Here is a 9,036-nt window from a genome sequence, read left to right as displayed (position 1 = left end):
CCAGTTTCAAAAACTTTATTAATACTTTAAAACATATTACAACTGCAAACAAATAAAAAGCAGCACTGATAGCACATCAATACTACAACAAAAGGAATTGTGTATGAGTAGAATTATATGAAATCACCATTTACTAAAGTATACAGCAACAAAAGGAACAACGATAATTAAAATGAATAAGTTAACAGTCTTCATGAAGGACAACAAATAATATCTGAACAAAAATAAGGCAATTCAACAGAATGTTTTTTTTTTAAAATTGTAAGTTGCAAAAACAAAAAAGAGGAGGGAGGAGACATAGCATTTTTCTCCCTCAACCCTCCAAGAAGCACAAGTGGCTCCCATCACCTTTTCCCCACATCTTCTCTGAGGTAAGTTAGGCTGAGAGAAGATGACCGTCCCAGGGTAAAGGAGATACATATAAGCATCTCTGGGCGCCTCTTGAGGGTGGGATAAAATATATAGACATGTCAATCTTAACAAGATTGAGACTGAATACCAAGTATTACCTTCTCATTTGTTTCTCATCAGCTCAGCATTTAGGATTTCCATTTTAATTTTGGAAGGATTTTTTAAAAAAATTGGGATGCCAGCTTTCTGTATTATGACTTTAGAGTTTTATTTGCTTCATTTATATTCTGCCTTTCTCCTCAGTGGGGACCAAAGCAGTTTATGTTGTTCCTGCTTTCCATTTTATCCTCACAACCACCCTGTGAGGTAGGCTAGGCTGAGAGTATGATGATGATGATTTGGACCCAGTATGTGACTGGCCCAGCAAGCTTCCGTGATGTAGTGGGGATTTAAACCTGGGACTCCCAGATCCTAGCCCAACACACTTATCACTACACCACACTGGATCTCAGATTATATTGGATGATCTGAAAATGTGGGATATAATAACAAAAGTTGGGTTAGGGGCATTGGTTCATATTGGATTTGATAATGATAATGTCCAAATGGGGCCTAAGTAGCCGTTTTCTTTCCCTGGTGTCATGTGACTCATTAGTGGTACAAGGTATCAGGTGTGAAGGGGGAGCAGGTTATCGCTCTCACTCCCTCATAATGGTCACTGGAAGTGCCACATGGCACCTCATGGCAATGAACTCTCTGAGGATCTGAAAAAAACGAATTGTTGCTCTATATAAAGATGGCCTAGGCTATAAGAAGATTGCCAAGACCCTGAAACTGAGCTGCAGCATGGTGGCCAAGACCATACAGCGGTTTAACAGGACACAATCCACTCAGAACAGGCCTCGCCATGGTCGACCAAAGAAGTTGAGTGCCAGTGCTCAGCGTCATATCCAGAGGTTGGCTTTGGGAAATAGATGAATGAGTGCTGCCAGCATTGCTACAGAGGTTGAAGGGGTGGGGGGGTCAGCCTGTCAGTGCTCAGGCCATATGCCACGCACTGCATCAAATTGGTCTGCAGGGCTGTTGTCCCAGAAGGAAGCCTCTTCTAAAGATGATGCACAAGAAAGCCTGCAAACGGCTTGCTGCAAACAAGCAGACTAAGGACATGGATTTCTGGAACCATGCCTTGTGGTCCAATGAGACCAAGATAAACTTATTTGGTTCAGATGGTGTCAAGCGTGTGTGGCAACAACCAGGTGAGGAGTACAAAGACAAGTGTGTCTTGCCTACAGTCAAGCATGGTGGTGGGAATGTCATGGTCTGGGGCTGCATGAGTGCTGCCGGCACTGGGGAGCTACAGTTCATTGAGGGAACCATGAATGCCAACGTGTACTGTGACATACTGAAGCAGAGCATGATCCCCTCCGTTCGAAGACTGGGCCGCAGGGCAGTATTCCAACATGATAACGACCCCAAACACACCTCCAAAACGACCACTGCCTTGCTAAAGAAGCTGAGGGTAAAGGTGATGGACTGGCCAAGCATGTCTCCAGACCTAAACCCTATTGAACATTTGTAGGGCATCCTGAAACGGAAGGTGGAGGTGCGCAAGGTCTCTAACATCCCCCCAGCTACGTGACGTCGTCATGGAGGAGTGGAAGAGGACTCCAGTGGCAACCTGTGAAGCTCTGATGAACTCTATGCCCAAGAGGGTTAAGGCAGTGCTGGAAAATAATGGTGGCCACACCAGATATTGACACTCTGGGCCCCATTTGGACATTATCACTTAGGGGTGTACTCACTTTTGTTGCCAGCAGTTTAGACATTAATGGCTGTGTGTTGGGTAATTTTGAGGGGACAGCACATTTGCACTGTTATACAAGCTGTAGGACTCACTACTTTACATTGTAGCCAAGTGTCATTTTTTCAGTGTTGTCACATGAAAAGATATACTTAAATATTTACAAAATGTGAGGGGGTGTACTCACTTCTGTGACATACTGTACATATCTATTTTATTTGGAAAACATCTATGCTTGGTGCTGTTCCTACAATCAAAGAATAGATGTGTGCATTATACCTACGGTTGGCAACCTCCAGGTGATGGCTGGAGACCTGGAATTACAACTGATCTCCAGGCAACAGAGTTCAGTTCACCTGGAGAACATGGCCACTTTGAAAGGCGGACTTTGCGGCACTGAAGCCCTTCTTTCCCAAACCCCACCTTCCTCAATTTCCACTGCCAAAATCTCCAGGTATTTCCCAATCCAGAGCTGGCAACCCTAATTATACTTAAATATCTGTCCTTAAAAAGAAGACATTTATTTATTAAAAAGAGGCATATGATAACCAGAAATATGTCAAACCATGAGTTCTTACTTGCTGACAGTTTATAAGCTATTCACTGTTGAAAGCACATGTAGCGGTGTTAAGCGCAGTGGAGCTAGAGGTTGTTTTTTAATTAAGATTTTTATTTTTTTCACACAAAGTTAACATAGCAAGCAAGTACCATATAGCCCACCCCATTCCTCTCCCCTAATGTGTCCTATTAGCAGACAAGAAGAGAGAGAGAGAGAGGGAGAGAGAGAGAGAGAGAGAAAGTAGGGCAGGAATTAGGAAAGTGAGGTGCAACATTATGGCCCAATTAAGTAGGGAATAAAGGTGAGGAGATATGATTGCTCAAATAGGTACAAGAATTCATGCCAAATGGAGGTGAAAGCTCTGGGAGCTTCGTGCCTGTTATATGTTATTCTCTCGTTTGTACAAATGTCTAGCATATCATTGACCCAGAGATCTATAGTGGGAGATACCTGAGATTTCCAGTAGTCTAAAATGACTCACTTAGCAACTAAAGCTGCCTTTTGGATCCAGAATATGTGGTATTTCAAGAGTGCCTTTAGAACTGGTGTATATCTCAGGATTCGATTATTGACCTTGAAGTCTAAATTAACAGGTAGTGTGCGATTGATCCTGGATATAACCTCCTGCCAGAAATGTGCAATTTTAGAGCAATTCCAAAACATGTGAAAGAGGTTAGCTCCAGGCTTCCGACAGCGTCAACAGAAATCATTCTCAGCAAGACCAATGTGATAAAATTTAGTAGGGTGCCAGTACACTTGCAAGAGAGTTATATGATAGATAAGCTGTATTAGTTGCAAGTCTACACAGGCAGATTTAATGGCTTTTAGTGCAGTTTGGAATACTCAGTTCTAGGTTCCACTGCAGAGTTTATTTATATGGAGTGGAAATGAGACAGTGGAAAGGGAATAAGATATCCTTGTCACCAGTGCTTTTGTGTAGAAAAAGCCCAGCAGGAGCTCATTTGCATATAAGGCCACACTGCCTGGCTTGGAAGAAAGTGGCTGCTGCATGGCGGGTCGGGCCAACCGGAGGCCTGGCAAGCCCAGGTGGAACTTTGCTCCTGTGGGCTCCAGCAGAAAGAAAGACCTGCTTGTCACAAAGGAACAAGTAACACTTTCTGACAAAAGGCCGTTCTGCTTTAGGTAAGAGTGAAACAGTCCAAGTGATGAAGAACAAGAAAAAATGGGAGTTATGGGATTGCAAAGGTGGATTGCTGATGGTGCATCTGTTTTAATAAATATTTACTGATTTGCTTTATTTATATCCCACCTTTCTCCCCAGTGGGGACCCAAAGGGACTTCGATCTCTCCTGTTTTATCTTTACAACATCCTGGTGTGGTAGGTTAGGCTGAGAGTGCGTGACTGGCCCAAGGTCACCCAGTGAGATTCCGTGGTGGAGCAGGGATTTAAACCTGGGCTTTCCAGATCCTAGTCCAACAGTTTAACCACTGCATTGGTCTGGCTTTCTAAGTTCCTGTGATATTCCTAAAAGTGGCCAATGACCAGGGCACACATACAATACAAATACTTCCCTAAGTATCATTTGCCCGAAAATGCTGTTTATCATAAACTCGATGTTTAAAATCACTGCAACAGATTCCAAGTATAATGAAAATGCCATTGGAGTTTGATGACTATTCCCGGAGGACCCCACTTCAGAAAGGGTTTCATTTCAGCCTTGTACATCGTTGATGAGATTCCACATCCTCTCCCTTTCCTCCAGGCTAATGATGTTGCCATTGCGAAAGAGGGGAGGGGGGCAAAAAGGATCTTTTTGTTCCTTTCCCTTTTTCTATAGTGAGAGATTTGATGAGATGACAATCAGAAAGGCCTTGTGAGACGAGCCTGCTTTCTTGTGCAAATGTTCAGCCTTGATAATTTTTGACTGTATTGTCGTCTGATTTCGAAGAAATAGCATTGTCTCTGGATGCCTTTGTACACCCACCCCCCTCTGAGCCCATAGCAAGACAGCTCCCATCTTAGGAAGCTTGCCATCCTCCATTCAAAGGAACATTAGTTTGGCATGATAAGCAAATAGAATGAACAGCTTTCAGTTTTCATATTGTAGATAATTTCTATTGTGCAGTGACATCCTGTATAATTGGGACTAAGAGAAATTATAAAAGTCCTTTTAAAAATATCAAATGAAAAACATTTTTTTATGATAAAGCTCTAAGCACCATCTAAACAACAATAATAATGTGGGTTTCAAATTTTGGAATGGAGTTTTGATTTCTGATTGTTCCTATTCAGGATAGATTTCAGCTTTTCATGTGTGTCTAAATTGTGGGCAAATGGCAATATTTTATTGAAAAGGCTTGCATTTTCAACTCCAAAGATTCCTTTCAAAATCAGATATTAGACATTTTGAAGTTAAAGTTACAAATTGTAAAGTTTGAAGGTCTTGTTTTTTCTTTTTCTTTTTGAAAGCTGGGAGAAATGTGGTTTTTCCCCCCTCAAAATTTGTAGGAATGGACACAGTTAGAAATGTGCTTTCTGTAAAATGTACTCAGTATTTTACTGTACATCTTATAGCCTAACATTTTTACTTGGCAGCCATATTTTACCCATTGTACTGGATTATGATGGATTATGCTAACCAAGTCAGTGTTTAATTTTTGATCTGATAATCAAATGCCATTTACTGGATCCCTGAGTCACACCTGCACAGGCAGTCAAGGTCACTGTGATGAAGGCTAAAGCAACAGATGTTCTTATTTGGGTTGGGAAAGAAAAGGAGAGGACTGCCTGACCCTTGACTCTTGATCCTTGGGGTTTCAAGGCTGAGCAGTGGGCGGCATGTCCTTCAAGTCTGCTTGTGGCTTTCTCACTGTTTCAGAAACGTAGCTGTGTTGGGGGTGGGGAGGGTTGTACAGGTTTGTTTTTTGAGGCTGTCTAAAAGATGCATGTATATGCGTATAAAAAAGAGGAAACTGTGGCTGAATGCTAGCAGCAGCAGGAGGAAGCAGTGGTGCTAATGAAGGGCAGGGGAATTGTGAGGGGTGTGTGTGTGTGCGCGTGTATGCTTGTGTATGTGTGTAAATAACGACCACATGCACATTGCAGCTGAGGGCTTTCTATCCTCAGTGACTTTCCCTGCAGGCCTCTTTCCGTTAGCCAGAAAACATGCTGCTGTAAGCATCCCATGGCAGGTATTATTGATTTGATTATCCTACTCATTAACTCATTATATCGCACCTTTCTCTCCAACGGGGCACCAAAGCGGCTTGCATCCTTCTCCTCCTCTCCATTTTATCTTCACAACAACCCTGCGAGGTAGGTTAGGCCGAGAGAGTGTGACTGGCCCAAGGTCATCCAATGACGTTCTGTGGCAAGGAGGAGATTGGACCTTGGATCTCCCAGATCATAGCCAAACACCCTTAACCACAACACCACACTGGCTCTCTGAGCCTGTATGGCTCTTACGCCAGCTTCGCGCATGGGAGGAACAAGAACTGCAGGTGGATTTCAGACTGCAGGTGGAGAATCATGGAAGATCATATCTGGAATGTTTTTTGTAAAAAATAATAATCAGTAAATGGAAAACCAGCACTTCTCTTCCTGCTGTGCTAGCACAAGAGTTGTTTTTTTTTAAAAGCACACACACATAATGTAGGAACAGTCAAGATGGAATCTACCATATCACCTGTGGTTTGACCCTTAGTGGCACAGCAGAATGGCCTTTGCAAAGCAGAGGTTGCCACGTGAACCTATCAAAGCAGGAGTCTTGACACCTTAAATACCCAGGAGTCTTGACACCTTAAAGAATTACCAGATTTTATTTCAGCATAAGCATTCATGGGCTGGCACCCACTCCATCAGATGCTGGGAGTGGAATGGAAGAGGACTTTAGTCTGCATAATGCTGGGATAAAATCTTCTTAGCCTCCAGTTCACCTTTGCAATGTCAGTGATTGAAAGGTAGGGAAAATAAAACTTCATTTTTAGAGGCTTCAGTCAGGCACCAGAGGGCAGCAGTGCCCTGTTACAATGTCAAAGAGCACACAAGACTTTTAAAAAGAGTTATGATGGAACTCTGCTCTCTTTCTTTGTTTATTTGCTTTTGCTTCTTGTTTTACAGAACAGCAGAAGCCCGGTTTTTGAGCAGGCCATTTTCTCCAGAAAACATCTGTTTCTCTAGAAATGCATTGCCCAGACTCCACAAATGACAGGAATCATCCTTTCCAGTAAGCAAGCCTTCTTATCCGATAAAGCCAGTAATACCTCAGAGATCACCTGCTCCCCAGTATATTCTACTTAACCACTTTAAGGGTCTCATTGCATGTTGCATGGGAGATCTGCGATTAGCAGTGTGGTACTAATCAGGGGTACACTTCCAAATCCACGATCTTCAAAAGGTACAAACTCGTTTTAGTTGTTGGTGAAAAACAGCAACAGAGATGGGCAGAATTTGGATCAGCCCTGTGATGCTGAGGGAAAGGAGACATTTAAGTGTTCCCTTCTGTGGACATCAACCCCCCCCCCCAAAAAAAAACCCCTCTTGAGCTGCTATTAGCCACAACAGAATGAGAAAGATGGACAGGAGAAAAGAACTGGTCTTTCTTCCTCTACAGCTGCTGATAACAGCTTAGTAAAGAGTTTCTTCTATCAGGGAAACAATGCAGAGGAAAGGGGGATAACCCTTCCCAAAGCACTGGGGCTCCAAAACAAATAACCCATGGTGACTTATTAATTAACTCAGTTTTGTTTTCAATCTGGTTTTTGGAAAGAAAAAAACACCCGACTGTCAAAACAGCTTGGTAGTGGAGAATGCTGTCAAGTTGCAGCCAGTTTATGGTGACCCCCATTAAGTTTTCAAGGCAAGAGGTGAACAGAGGTGGTTTTCCATTGCCTGCTTCAGAGGAGCAGCTTTGGACTTTCTTGGTGGTCTCCCACCCAAATACTTACTAGGGCCTACTGACCAGCTTAGCTTCTGAGATCTGACAAGACTGGGCTAGCCTGAGCCATCCTGATGAGGGCCTGAAGCAGCAATTGTTGGTTGGTGTTCGGTTGCACAGCAGCATACACCAACTTAAAATCATCTATACAAGTGTTGATGAAAATACAGAAAAAGGAGGAGGTGTGGCTCAGAGGCAGAGCATCTGCTTTGTATGCAGGAGCTTCCGGGCTCAAATCCTGGCATCTCCACTTAAAAGGATCAGGTAGCAGTTGAGTGAAAGGCTTCAGCTTGAAGCCCTGGAGATGGCGCTGCCAGCCAGAGTAGACAATTTTATTTGCTGTCAAGGGCAACCCCCTGGGGAAGAGACATTCAGAGACGGTTTAGCCGTCGCCTGCCTCCGCGTTACAACCCTGGAATTCCTTGGTGGCCTTCCTTCCAAATACTGACCAGGGTCAAACCTGTTTAGCTTCATGATGAAATTGGGCTAGCCTGGGCCATCCAAGTCAGGATGAGTAGACAATAGTGACCTGAAGAGACAAGTGGTCTGACTCGGTATGAGGCAGCTACACATGTTCATACTTGGAGAGTAGGCTGTTAGGTGAACCTGGGATAGAAGGATGTCTGCTTTGCTTCTCTCTCTTTTCCCTTAATGTTCACATCCCTTTTCCACGTAACACGGACTTTGGCCCTCAGCTAACCCCCAATGTCCACTGTACCATCCTTGTGCAAAGTCCATACGATTTGGGTACATTTGACTTTACTCCTTTTACACAGGGCTTCTTTTTGTAGAAAAAGCCCAGCAGGAACTCATTAGCATATTAGACCACACTCCCTGACACCAAGCCAGCAGGAACTGCGTTCCTGCTTTTAAAAAAGCCTTGCTTTTACATAGAAAATGGCTCTTTGCTCTTAAAATTTTTTTGACAACAGAATTATTATTTTTTTGCAGAACAAACACTTGACTGTGCGAGAGCCAGACCTAGAGAGCAGTCATAAGCAGGTGTGTTCAGAATTAAGTTCTCTTTTATTCAAGTGAGACTTTTACTCCCAGGAAAGTGTCCTTAAGACTGCAGCCCTAATCCCCCAGTCTGTTTCTGGGTGCTTTCTAATGGTGGTGGTGGGAAGTGCCATCAAGTTGCAGCAGACTTATGGGATGTTTTTGCACTGACAGTTTGTGACTCTCTATCACCGCATTGGAAACTCACCTTTTACATTACCTAATGTTCACACAAGTGTTTTGCATCATTGCTGCCCAAAGCATCTACATTTGTTTCGGTGAGATGCATTCTGGTGCTGCTGCTGTAATGTTTTTCTCAAAACCGGTTTTGATCCGGTCATTTCTCTACAAGCGTTTCAAACTTGTATTGTAGAAATTTTCATGCGTTTTAAAAGACTCCTCCAAAAGCCACAAGGTGCAGTAATCTG

The sequence above is a fragment of the Heteronotia binoei genome, chromosome 17, assembly GCF_032191835.1.
Source record: "Heteronotia binoei isolate CCM8104 ecotype False Entrance Well chromosome 17, APGP_CSIRO_Hbin_v1, whole genome shotgun sequence".
NCBI lineage: Eukaryota > Metazoa > Chordata > Lepidosauria > Squamata > Gekkonidae > Heteronotia > Heteronotia binoei.
This window is presented reverse-complemented; position numbering follows the sequence as displayed.